The sequence below is a fragment of the Ptychodera flava genome, assembly GCF_041260155.1.
Source record: "Ptychodera flava strain L36383 chromosome 23 unlocalized genomic scaffold, AS_Pfla_20210202 Scaffold_23__1_contigs__length_28996876_pilon, whole genome shotgun sequence".
Taxonomy (NCBI): Eukaryota; Metazoa; Hemichordata; class Enteropneusta; family Ptychoderidae; genus Ptychodera; species Ptychodera flava.
In genome coordinates, this window is record NW_027248277.1 from 16,597,880 (window position 1) to 16,612,477 (window position 14,598).

General features: G+C 38.2%; 1 long non-coding RNA gene across 3 annotated transcripts; it reads left to right on the forward strand.

Moving 5' to 3' along the window:
• Positions 1–2,300: 2,300 nt before the first annotated feature.
• Positions 2,301–14,518, forward strand: LOC139123496 (uncharacterized). Of its 3 annotated transcripts, none has more exons than XR_011549699.1 (6): positions 2,301–2,401; positions 3,429–3,522; positions 8,124–8,512; positions 9,174–9,194; positions 9,773–9,793; positions 12,262–14,518. It is a non-coding gene; the product is annotated as an uncharacterized lncRNA (long non-coding RNA). The 3 variants fall into 3 exon arrangements; XR_011549700.1 differs by lacking the exon at positions 2,301–2,401 and adding an exon at positions 2,895–3,081; XR_011549698.1 differs by lacking the exon at positions 2,301–2,401 and having other exon boundaries at positions 3,299–3,522.
• The last annotated feature ends 80 nt before the right edge of the window (positions 14,519–14,598 follow it).

Genomic DNA, 14,598 nt, shown 5'->3' on the forward strand with positions numbered 1-14,598 from the left:
TGTCGATTTGTCTGTTGAATAAAGGGGAAAGGGAGTGCAAATTTTTCTACAATATATCCCTAAAAAGGGAATATTTGCTGGCCAAAAAAGACATTGTGGAGTGAAAAAAAAATTGTACGCCCGCTAAGAGGGTCGAACCCTTGACCTTAGGATTAAAAGTCCCACGCTCTACTGACTGAGTTATTAGATTGGTGAGCCATGTGTATTCGTACGACATTATCAGCGCAAGACAGTATTGCAACCTAAATGAAAATCACTGATCGCCCAATATAGTTCCAGGTGACAGATAATGTTCAAACGTGTACTTTGGGAAGGGTACTGCTCATTCCTCTGTATGGAAAACTTGCCTCTCAAAATAGATAACGATATAACAGAAACAATAGACCTTATTGTTGGACCCGACGACGTCAATTGAAGCCAAAGGAGAGGGGTCATATATATTTCACACAGCACAGAAAGGGGTTCACTTGATTTTCATAATTGTCCATCCCGTCAAAAAGCACTCAGTGCACACACTGTCAATGAAGCTGCAAACATGTGGCAAAACCCACTTCAAATCAATATATAAAATCATTCATTTCAAGTTCATGCATTTAATGAAATGTTCATATTCTCATTGTACAGTAACACAAAAGTAACATGTGGAACAGTAAAGGTAATTTAAATAACAAATATGCGTGAATAAATTGATCTTTCACCAAATTTTCCCTTATTACAACCAAAATTTCAGACCTTTAAAATATTTAAACTTTCAGTATTGTCAATTCCGTAAAACTTTTATAATTACTATCTAGGTCACATATGTCTGTACTTTTTTTATACAAATTTTCTTCGGTAGGTCACCGTGCTCATTTTTGCACATTTGGCAAAGTGTAGCCAGGAATTCACAAAGTGTAAACTCTCTCATGATCTTCATTTTAGGTGCTCTTCAGCGGGTTTCTTTGACCCGACCAGATCCGGATTAACTCAAGAGTCGGCTTGGACTACGAATCCAAAAAGTTCACTGATGCATTTAAAAATGAATCAATTTAAGAACCTGCCTTTAGAATATGGCTCTAGAAAATGCTGACAATATTCCTATAACCACTATAGAGTCAAACATTGCGAATAGCATGGCATAATATATGTTTCATTTTTCTGCGCGTTAATCCCTTATAAACATGCAGCTATATGATGGTTTTAAGGGGGAAATTTGAAAAAATATTGATCATATAAGGGGTGATTTCAAAGTTTTTGAGGGTTAGAAATGATCTGAAAAAAAAAGATTTCTATCACGATCCTCCAGCCCCTCCCCCCCCCCTCCCCCCCCCCCCCCTCACACACATTTTTTCGCTCGGGCCTAAGAGTCGACCGAGAAAAAATCATTAACCTTGCTCTGTGGCCTTGTAAAACCTTGAGCGACTTTCAGACAAACACACGGGTGTTATTATTCGATTATGGCCAGTCAATGATTGTATAGGCTTGGTTACCCAGATTGCACTTCGGGGCCTTCATACGAGCCCTGCTGTGCAGTCTGTGTAACTGAGATTAATAAATATGAATAATTTTACAGCAATACGATAGCACAAATGACAGTAGAAAATTACACGCCCGCTGACAATATGAGTCCAGGTCTATCAAAATTATCGTATGCAAATTCACACTGACTGTACATAACATTACTCCATGGAACCGTGAGGTGGTGTAATACTCAATCTGGTATCATTCACATTATTGTTTAGAAAGGTGTATTCTAAAAAAAAGCTGTCAACAATTTAACTGTCAACAATGTAACCTTCAAGGAACCCGGATTAGCAATTATTGATCTCTTTGGGCGATGTTAATATCGTAATTATTCTGGAGGATTTTCGCATTTCCGAATATTCTGTTGGAAAATGCTGTTGGAAAATGGAAAGGCGTTTATAAAGTTCGTTTGTTACGTTCGTGTTTGACCCATTCAATAAACCTGGAAAAACGCCAAAGCTGAATAAGTTACAAATAACAGCTGGTTCACAAAAAATGAAGATTGAAAGGCTGGCACAATTGAATGAGTTCATGTCATTTATCAAAACATAGGAAAACGCCAGACAACCATTGTTGTTATCCGCTTAGACGCAGACACAGATTGTAGCCAGGGATAAAAGCACGTGTGGAGCAACGAAGAAAACTCAAGAAAGATAAAAGGAAAGTAGATTCCAGAAGAAGGTCGAAGTACGGTCCATTAACAGTTGAGCGAAACAATAGGCATAGTTGACGCAGAATATCAAATGTAATCAGTAGCCTGGGGTGTATTGATGGGCCTTGCAGACGTTTGATTCCTTAATGGGTTACTGGAGACACAGCGTTGGTTAATGCGGTCATTTCGGGTCGCATCAGTCTTCTATCAGCAGCTCGTGGTTTTTTCCCGCCATTACAGATCAAGGTGAGCAGATTAAGTGGTCGATTGCTTGTTGATAGTCAATGATTTGATAGGTACATAATGGGTGTCATGAATTTTCTTTAGTTTTATGTTAGGGGAGTTCTTGTTTGTTTGGCTTGATTTTGTATTTTGGGGTTTTGTCAGAGCTGAGTCGAATCGAGTATTCAGTTCCAGATTTCTTTACAAACTCTATTTATAGAAACAATTGAACCGTCTGCATGCCTGTAATTACAGTGTAATCGATCATTGAGAGAAGTTTATATGAAAGTGTCTTGTACAATGTAGGTTTAGGAAAACGCAACGATAACACAGAAAAAAATTGCTCCTGAGCTCACTTTCTTCAGCCCCATCCCCTACCCCCCCCCACCCCCACCAATGAAATGTTCGCACCATGAGATAATTGACATGTCATTTCGTGACGTAGTCTAGATGGAGACGAGGTGTACTGTTTGTTTATTTATGAATTGTAAAAAAAATACTGGGCAACGAGCTCGTTACAATAAAAGTCGCATCCTACGTGAACAGGTACAGGGAGATTGGGGTCTCTAGAAGGGTCTAGCCTATCAAGTCTCCGGCTTTTATCCTCAAAACTGTGGACTATAACGGCCCTGTGGGATATCAAGAGATTGAACACACAGGTCTCCTTTTATCCAGGATAAATTCTCTGGTTGTGTATTAGTTCGGTAAGGACATGTTCCCAAACATTTTGCAGTTTGTAAATCAAGACTGTCGACGGTCGCTTCCGCCATTTTCGCGCTGCAGTGACAGTTTCGCTGCGGTGACATTGGATACGGCAGAGTCCAAGGCCGATGTCCTCGCGTGCATTGGACACTCGCTGCCATGCCTTCGGCATTTCCGACCCCCTGCCCGTATGTTCGAGTGACTACACCAATAATAGACAAGAAAAGGGTCAAGGGACTGTCGACAGCCCAGTATTAATCTTGCATCGCCTCTGAACACCGGACTCTTGCTTGACGTGCTCACATATCTGCCATTTTAACGATCTCATATTTTCTTGGTTTATTTTTAGTGCGATATTCAACTTCGTTTTCCCTCAAAAATGAAGACATCCGAGAGGATTATATCATTGATAACTGTGATTTTCATCACCTGGACCGAAGTTAGTAAGTAGACATTTACTGTTTCATAGATTCTGTGTATGTTTGCTTGGCGATAGGCCCATGGCCTTAGTCATGACGTATCGCACGGGTATAGCATAGCTGCAATGACTGTAGCCTTAGGCCGTGCGCTAATTCTGATGTTATGTTTGGCTGTGTAGCGCTGGTCCGTAGGGCTTCAATTCTTGAGCATTGAGCATTAACCCTTTAAACACCATGGTTTGTCCCAAATCCATCGTTTTCTATGGTAAAGTTGGACCTGTATACAGAGAACTGGGGTGAAACGGTTGAGGCCGCGTTCACAAATAATGGAGAGGGGGCTGCAGCAATCTCGCTTGAAATTTTTTTTTCCAGATCCCCCTCCACAGGTGCGTGGAGTTGGCGTTTAGTATACATAGAGAGAAAGGGACCCCTCTATGTATACTGCACGGCAACTCCACGCAACTGTGTCCCCCTCTATACCTAAAAAATTTCAAGTCCCCCCTCTACTTATTATACACCCGCATATTTGTGAGGGATGAACGCACAAAAAATAGACATGTATTACGCAGTTCTGCTTGCAGATCACTACAGAAAAAAATTGCGAGACTGGAGCGAGAAAGTGACACTTTCTATATAAGCTTATATATAAACACTAGTGGTGATAATTGAATTACGATCAACACCGAAAACCATCTAATAGTCAATGATACAAATTCACAGTACACATTCACAGGTTGTGTTTGCAAGCTGAATACTGGACAGTCCAACATGCAGTAGGGAGTAGAAGAAGAACGCATTATACAGGCTTTGTTGACTAACTGAATATTGTGTTTCAGCATGCCATGGGAGACAGAAGGAAACTGCATTGATACACTGCATAGAAATATTGAAACACTTATCAACAGTTGCAGCTTCTGCCCGTTTAAAATGCCTACTTGTTTTCCTCATAAAAATTGAATAGCATTCACACGTTTTCAGGCGTTTTTGAAAATGGTTTTAGATTTTGTTTCAGTATAACTAACATTATAACCATTGGATGACATAAAAATATTATCATTTGTCATTGAATTACCTACCAGACTACTGAACCTGAAAATTTAAACAATAATAGGAAATCAAAATATTTTCAGGTCTACCTCATACGCAGAACAAAGCTTTCGGGTCACCCCTCCAGTACACTCAAAATTTTCGAAATCCCCCCTCCCGAATTCCTCCACCCCACCCTTATTATTTGTGAACGCAGCTAAAAGCGCAGAAATTATGCTCGGCAGACATGCTGGGCGCAGAAACGGTCGCACAAGCAGCGGATTTCCCCAATATCTCACGATAATTTCGCCAATCTTGCGTCCTGGTCATCAGTGATACCATCAACGCTAACGAAATGGTCGACAATGTATACTTTAAGCTGAAAAAATGCGGTTTAATGACTCGGAACAAAGTTTTCCTTCAAATCCGCCGCCATCTTGCATCTTGCCATGATCTCCCCAAATGTGACACATTTAGCTGTCGTTCCAGTCACAAGTGTTCACTGTCCTGTTGACCATGCCGTTAGCGTAGATGGCATCGCTCATGACTAGGATGCAAGACTCTGGCCGAATTTCTACTACTTACGGGAAAATTCGCTGCCTGTGCGACCGTTTCTGTGCCAAGCAGATCTGCATGACAAAATTTCTATGCTTTCAATGGTCTGGCATTGAAGACCTACGGACCGGCTGCACAGCCAACACGACATAAGACGCCGGTGCACGACTCATGGTCTACAGTTACTCCCAAAATCTGAATTTGAACTTCTTGGATACGCAATATCTGTCCAGTACCTGAAAAGTCTGACTATTTGATAAAATTCCTTAACGTTATAATATATATCAAAGTGTTTTAAGTTCTGATTAAAAGTTCTGTCACGGAGGATAGCTGTCAATCAATGCCAGGTACAGATAATGATAGTATATTAGTCACCGCGTAGGCATGCCAACGGCTTTGTTGTACAAAACTTTTGTTCGCATAGGTGGGACACAACCGTATAATAAGATACTCATCCGGTTACGTCTTGCATAAAGCCGTGCCCCTTTTTCGTCTGTGTTACGCTAAATAGTTGATCATTGTGCTGGAGCTGAAGTATGTGACCCTAAGAGCAGGTGGCAAGGTCACTACAACGACGTCTGGGCTACATTGGCAAGATAACAAGTAAATATGCACGTTACACGAAGCGACAAAAAACTGCGTTCAACGTGGTGTTAATTTTAAGGGAGCCATCATTTCATGTAGTGTGCGCCTGGAAAGTGAAAGATTTAAACTTTGCTCAAAATTTCCTGAATGAAACTTTCAACCATTAGGCCTATTTTATTAAAGCAAGAATAAAAGTCAGGTGTCAAAGTTTGGTACTAGAGGAACAACTTACGGAACAGTTATGGATTTTTGAAATTTCAAATGGCCGTCACCCCGGTGTTAACTCTATGGGGATAAAATTGAATTTTCGATTTTCGAAAAACTAGGAAGGTGAAAATGTTTCTTACGGCAATGTGGTAGATCAGAAAAGAATTGTACAAATTTGAGAGTCCGAATATCTGTCCCTTTGAAAGTGAATAAATGAAAGATTCCTCTTCTTCTTCCTCATTGTACCTTCAAGTTAATGTGCCCGGTAGGCTCGAAATTCTTCTCGTGCCTTTGTTTAAACATCGATACCTCCTACTTAAGGTAGAATGTGCCTCGGGGACAGATATTCGGACTCTCAAACTTTAACGATTCTTTTCTGATCTACCACTTGTGGGGGTTCATTTTAAAGCTCTTGGTGTAAGAAAAACTTTAACGGTCTTCGTTTTTCGAAAATCGAAAATAATATTTTTCTTCATAGAGTTAACACAGGGCATTTTGAGTTTCAAACATCGGTAAATCTTGGGAAATTGGTATCTCTAGTACGAAAATTTGCCCCGGATATATTTAACCTTGATTTTGAAAGTGAATAAATGAAAGATTCCTTGAAGCAAGATTGAGCAAAATTTTAAGCCTTTCACTTTTGAGGCGCATATTGCCTTAATCGAAAACAAGCACCTTTGTTAAAGTAAATTTTGATGACATTGTTAGCACATTTTATCTTTTTATCATTTACTCATATGTTGTTACACTGGCAATATCTTGCTTGGTGCCAGTCTGCATTTCAAACACTCACAAGTCTAGATTTAAACTCTATTTTCATTGATAAAAATGGCCACTACAATGTGCATATTTATATTGTGTTGACAAGCAAATCGACAGGGAAGAGCTATTGCCTTTAACACCCGGCTCGTCTACCGTTCGTCGGTTTCATATTTTGTATTCTGCATGGTTGTAGATTTTTATTTTGTAATTTTATTTTATTTTTTGTAAAATTTTGAATTTCAGCTTGAAAGTTAACTACATACATCAGTTATTCGCAACAGGATTCATTAAATATCATAAGAATCTGCCGATCTGATGGCATAAGAGAAAAAACTTCACCAATATATACCATTGCCGAAACATGGGACTATGTGCCCGACGTCGGAAGGAAGGTGACCATTTGCTCTCCTTACGTCGGGCAAAAGGTATCTTGCCTCGAGGGTACATAGTCCCTTCTTAGGGCTATGTTTTTACTACGTGCACGTGCCTCTCTTGCACAGTTTTCGCTCCAAATATTTACGTTTATTTGCAAATGATAACCAAACACTTTATTTCCACCTCAGATGAAAATCCGTCAAAAATGAAACGATGTTCACCATCGAATGGCGCATTGATACATTTAAACCACTGTCATGCGGTTTATCATTTTATATGCAAAATTTTCAAAAAATCAGATTACTTTTGCAAAACATGGAATTTCAACTTTTTAATCGCAAAATTGTCAAGTTGAAATAGTTCCGGTTCACTTTCAGTCAAATGATGATTATGCGGCCCGCGACGTCATCGACGAGTTACCATAACTGAATCCTACGGAGCGCAAGACGTTCGATAAAACGTTGAGGCGCAGTCCCTCCACCTATGTTGGAAGTTAAAATCTTACTCACTTAGTTGTCTTTAAAATGCATATGTATGGAATGGAGGAAAGACTTTCCTACATTAATTCTGACCGATTTAGAGAAAGGCGGCTAAACATGATAATGTTATCTTTATCTTTGTTGTCCACGTACTTTAATCCCGCGCTGTAAGCACTAGCTTTTAGTGCTTCGTTGTAGAGTTGTACAGCTCCATTGAAGACCCCTTCATCACTGGATATGAATGAAATATATAATAATAAAAATAATAATAATAATTATAATTATATATATATATTAATATATATATATATATATATATATGTATGTATGTATGTATGTATGTATGTATGTATGTATGTATGTATGTATGAATGTATATAGTTTCAGTCATAATTAAATAGCAACATTCTCCTGGCCAAGGGAATACATAAGAGAGAGAGAGAGAGAGAGAGAGAGAGAGAGAGAGAGAGAGAGAGAGAGAGAGAGAGAGAGAGAGAGAGAGAGAGAGAGAGAAGTGAGAGAGAGAGAGAGAGAGAGAGAGGAGAGAGAGGAGAGAGAGAGAGAGAGGAGAGAGAGAGAGAGAGAGAAATTTGAACTCTACCTTAAACTTCTTTATCTTTCGCTGTTTATTCGCAGGTTCGGTGCAGGAACTACCGCTAATTACTGAAGATTCGTTCGTCATTACCAGTCCTGAATCTCTTACGTTCAGTCCTTACTACTATACCGATTTTACCTTCTCGGTCAACTTGTACAGAGAAAGTGGTGGCTACGGCGACTATGAACTTTCTCAAATCTCCTTTTTCTTCAGCAATGATACAGATTTTGCTGGCGCATACATTGCCTCTGGTTACGCTTATCCGTGGGACAATCGCCCGAGCCTACTCCGATAACACCTGAAGGCGTTGACATTATTAATTGGACCGTGTCGATGAGGCCTGATATGAGCTATTGTCAATACTACAACTACCTGTGTATATATCCTGATGGCGAAACAAGTTTTTTTGACGCCACAGAGATGATTGCTTGTAAGTCTTTCTTTACTAACTCATTGTTGCCCCAACACGAATTATCTTTTGGATGCGATACGGAAATCCCCGACTACTCTCACTCAAACAGGTTTTATAACACAAAAACACCTATTTCCCAATTATTACATGACAATAAAAGGTGACAGAAATCTTGATGTTAACATTTCCTTTATTTTCATTACAATAACGCTTTACAAGTACGCAGATATGATCAGATATGAAAATTATTATAGATTTTCTTTGTGATCATTTGTGTACCTCACCCAACACGGTTATGCAAATGTTCTCAGAATAATTTGTATTAAGAAAACCTATGCGTGTGTGCAAACATTTATATACACAACACACACATACACACACATACATTTGTACATACATTCGTATATACATTTGTACATACATACATACATACATACATACATACATACATACATACATACATACATACATACATGCATGCATGCATGCATACATACATACATACATACATACACACACACACACACACACACACACACACATACACACATACATACATACATACATACATACATACATACATACATACATACATAGACTGTCAAAATTGCAAATTTTGCAAATTGGCGCCACTTCGCGATCTATAACATCTATTGTCATCATTTGATTTGTTTTGCAGGCGACAGTACTGTAAATCCGGGTAAGTTAATTGAGTATATTAAGTGCAAATAGCTCTAGTTTGTGGCATAAAAACAAACGACGCTTTCTGACACCAATAACATCATTACATCTCGGAAAATCTTCAGAAAATCTTCAGGTCCACATCCCGAAAATGGTAAAACTCAATGCTTGCCAGAGGGTTAATATAATGGTGAATGAATACAAACACACCTTCAAGACAATGCTGAATTGTACTAAAGCCTTGCATGGGTCCATTGTCACCCAGTCCTCCAATTGCTAAACCAATGCCCGTCGGATGTACCTGCAAAACAATAGTTTAACCACTATTAGATTGGTGAGAATATTGTCAGCCATGTGTTCTCGTACGACATTATCAGCGCAAGACAGTATTGCAACCGAAGTGAAAATCACTGATCGCCCAATATAGTTCCAGGTGACAGATAATGTTCAAACGTGTACTTTAGAAATGGTATTGCTTCTCATTCCTAGCTGTTACATGTATGTATATCAGACTACTTTATGTCAATTGAACTGCAACCCTATGAAGCCTATCATTTATCATAAATATTGAAAATATTGATTTTGATTGTTTTGCAGATACTACCACTGAAGTGCCCGGTATGTATAATTTAATCATATATATATATATATATATATATATATATATATATATATATAGATATATATATAGATATATATATATATATTACCGTTCATCATTTGTTGTGTTTGCAGGCGGCAGTGTTGTAAATCAAGGTTAAGCCAGTGCATGAAATTCTTTGTTTTGCCTCCACTCAAAATTTTGACATGTAAACGGGTATGCGGTAGCTGTATTCCAAATCGGACATGAATCCGTTCAGTCGTTTTTGAATTATCGTGTAAAGACACACACACACACGGACAGACAGACAGACATATTGCAAGGACATTAAGGTGGCTGGAAAGGCTATTTTTGCACCAATTCTTTTCTCAGAGTTAATGTCAAGTTTCAAGTATTAGAATCAAGATATTTAGTTGTCCCACAGTCATCTTGTCTGTTACCTTGTTAATAGGCTGTAAAAATCCCATGTCCATATCTCACTTCATGGGTTGGATTCAGTTGGCATGAAATTATGTAGGAAAACTCTTATTCTGTCAAAAATGTTGAAAACAAGCCATATTTGCACCCCTCTTTTGAAGTCGCAGAGCAGTCTATTAGGTTAATCTCACTTTCGACACCTCTCTGACACTCAAAAAATCTAAAAATGCATTTACAATAGCAGTCACTCACTCTGAATGCAAGCACTGCCTTGTCAAACTTTCCTGAAAAACAGAAAATAATGACTTTCCCTTTTCAAACATTTATTAAAAACTAGGGGACCTCTACCATAATTAATGCACTAAGGACTCCCCAACTTCTTCTTACTTGGTCAGTTTTTCAGAAGTTTCAACAGGCTATAACTCTGCAATACCTTTGACCCCAAATTTCGAGCTTTTTTATTCCATAGAGAATGTTGACTACTTTTATATTTTAATATATTATTGAAGTTTATAACTGACGCGCGCTCTAGCCTTTCCAGCCACCTTAACTCACGTGTGTGACCAAGTGAGTTAAAAATGTGTATCCGGACATACCAGGTTGCCTCAGAAAACTTAAGGACTCCTTTTTTATTTATTTATTTATTTAAACTTTATTTATTAATCTCGATAACTCCATAGGTTACGAAAACCTCTTTTAATGGAGGTCGAGACACAAAAAGACATAAAACACAAATAAAATCAAACATTAAAAGAGACACAGTACAAATCACGCAAGAAATGATACAGTGCGTGAGAAAACAGCATTAACAAGTTTCGATGTACTTGGTTAATAAATAATTATGACAAGCCTTTTTAAAATCATTAACATCTTCCAGCTCCCTAAGATAAAAAGGTAAATTATTAAATTCAAATGCACCTGATACTTGAAATGACTTTCTGAAAAACTCTGTTCTGGTTCTTGGAATGTCTAAAAGATGCTTATTTGCAGATCGTAAGTTTCTCGAAGGATGGTTATCGTTAAATAGTTCATTAATATTGCTTGGTGCGAGCTTGTTCTTAGCTTTAAAAACTAGGACCAGCCTGTTTAATTGAATTTTAAAAGCGAGTGGTAAACCATCGTAATCTATGATAAAGATCCTTTGTTGGCACACTGGAATCAGTATCAAGAATAATGGGAATTGCACGTCTTTGTAGACGCTCTAAAATCTGTAAATTAGTATTTGATGTTGAACCCCAAACAATAGAGCAGTAACAAAGGTAAGGTAAAATAAAACTACAATAAAATATCTTCCTTGAATGTAGAGTCAAGAATCGTTTGACTCTTGATAAAAGGTATAATTTGGGCTTAACTGTAGATTCAATCGATCGGATATAGTCAGACCAATCCAGTTTATGGTTTATCATGACATCAAGTAGTTTTTCGCTCTTAGCACAGTCTAAATTTATATTATTTACAGAAAGAGACAGAGACTGCGCATTCAAATGAGAACGTTTGTGCGCAGATGCTGTTAACATAGACTTTGATTTGTTTGCATTTATACATAATCTATTGTTCAAGCACCAGTCACGCATATTTGTAAGATCTGTGTTAAGTGCCGTCGTAATTTTTGCAATATTATTACCAGTAACATAAATTGTGGTATCATCGGCAAATGATGTTGATTTTGAGTTTTTCAAATACAGTGGTAAATCATTGACGTAGATAATGAATAGTAGAGGGCCGAGAATCGATCCCTGTGGAACGCCAACCTCCAAATTTGTGATATTAGAACAGTGACCTTGAAATTTTACAAATTGTTTTCGTGAAGTCAAATAGGATTTAAAAAGTGACAGTGCATGATCTGTACATCCGTAAAGCTTAAGTTTTTTGTTGGCAGAGACCCATAACACACGGTAAAATTGAGAGATTTGACTCAATTTGTTGTGAAATGCGAATGAAATATGTAGGTTTGGCCGGTTAATCAAAGGTAGGTCAAGTTACCGGAATCACAAATATTTTTGTAATTTGGCCTAACTGCTTTCACCTAAACTTCAAAAGGCACTTTGTGTGTTCTGCTTCTTTACAGGTACAGGTTGTGATGGTGGAAACGCGGTTTCGGCCGCTGGACTGACTGTTGCCATGGTAACTCTCCTGGCCAGTTACATTGTCGGACAAAAATAGCTGCTGGGGTCGAAATTGTAAGACCAGGCACAGACAATAAGTGTCTGTGGACCAGGCAAGGTTAAAACTCCCAGGATGTAGTCATTGTAGATTTTAAATTTAACTTTTTGAAACGGGTTTTAAAATTTCTAGTGGGAGAAAGAAATTAACCTCATCCATTTTACATTTAAAGGTATACTGTCACCTGTTCCAATTTTGCCACAGTTATCATGGAAAGAGAAAATCTAACCAATCACAGAGTTTAAGCGCGTGGCCGCTTTTTAAAAACAGCGCCCTCACATGGGCATTTTAATACCAAAGAACGCCCCTTTGACCATATAAGGGCATATTTAGATTATAGGTGACTGCATGCCTTTAACGTCTAGCTTGTTGTTAAATGTTATCACCTTTATCTAAATTTTATACGCTTGGGAATAAATGTATGAGCATATTAAGGAGTATTTTTATTGTGCAACATTTTAATACCTTTTTATTTTACCAATGATCAAATTTTACCGTGTAATTAAGCGCGTTAAGGTACTATGCGCCTGGAAATTCAAAGATGTAACCTTTTTCTCAAATTTTCCAAAACGAAACTTTCAACAGTACCCATCCTCTAAACAAATCCACAATAGAGATCAGGCCAAGGTTTCCATGCAATTTTAGGTATGAGAGAAACAAATCACCTCACATTCACCGATACTTCAAAATCAAAATGGCCACCATCACTAAGGTAACGCCATGGGGAAAATTACATTTTTGATTTTCACAAGACTGGGACGGTGGAAACTTTACTGACACAAATAGCTTTAATATGAGCCATCGCAAGATGTAGACCAGATAAGAATTGTAGAAAAATGATCGTTAGTCCGAATATCTATCTCCGGGCGCATTCTACCTTAAGGTAGAACGCACCTCGGGGACAAAAATTAGGGCCTTCAAATTTTATCAATTTTCTTCTGACCTAACACTTGTGGGGGCTTATTTTGAAGCTCTCGGCGAAAGAAAAGTTTTCATGGTCTTCGTTTTTTGAAAATCGAATTTTTTTTCCCATAGAGTTAACACAGGGATGGCGGCCATTTTGGATTTTAAATATCGAGAAATCGCAAGTTATTTGTCTCTCTAGTACCAAAGTTTGCATGGTGACCCCTGATTTTTATTCTTGCTTTGGGAAGAGAATGTTTGAAAGTTTAACTGAGGAAAGTTTGAGCAAAAGTTAAGTCTTTCACTTTCGAGGTGCATATTACCTTAAGGGCAAATGAAACAGAAGATTTCTTGACATGAACCCATAGAACACTTAATTCCGTTCGCAATTTTTGAGTGAAGTAGCAGTAGATCAGTATTCTGCATATTTGCATATTGACACAATTACTGTGGTGGTTTGCGAGAAGCAAGCCGTGGTACAATGACTGTACCATTCGCGTTGTATATTCAATATTTGCACGGGGGTACTCTTGATATTGTCATGTGGGGGTGTGCCGCCCGAGTTGAAAACATCTGCCCATGTTTATTCAAAAATATAACCCATCATTAGGGATTCCTTTGACAAATTTTGGGAATTTCACCTTTATTCTGTTAGATGTGAAGGATTTCTTAATGCGTTTGCTTTGTACAGACCAATGTTTAGAGGTTTTTCAGATGAAAAAATCGACCCGTGTTTAGGGATTTTCGTGAAAATGTGACCCATTCGGGCGGCACATACCCGTTTACCTTTTCTATGGGAGTAACCCCTCCCCCGGGTCCGGAATAGTTGTCGTCGAACGTGTCTCTACTCCCTTGCTCGGTTGAAAAGAGCGACAATTGGGCAGTTTATTCGCAGACTTCTGAACGAATCCTTATGATTGAATTGTTTTCCTGCTGTCAGCGTGTATTACAGTGTCAAATATTGGCCATTAGTAATCACAACGCTCTCATACCTTTAAAGGTATACTGTCACCTGTTCCAATTTTGCCATAGTTACCATGGAAAGAGAAAATCTAACCAATCACAGATTTTAAGCGGGTGGCCGCTTTTTAAAAACAGTGCCCTCACATAGGCATTTTGAATACCAACAAACGCCCCTTTGACCATATATGGGCACATTTAGATTACAGGTGACTGTATACCTTTAACAAGTGCTAACTTTGTAGTTTTTTGTAACTTTTCTTTGTAATAAAATGAAATACAAAACATGGCTAGTACAACGCGTTGTTTACAGTACATTATGTGTGCAATATTGTAGACAAATGAATGCTGGTGCGGACTAAAGTTGATTTTTCAACAA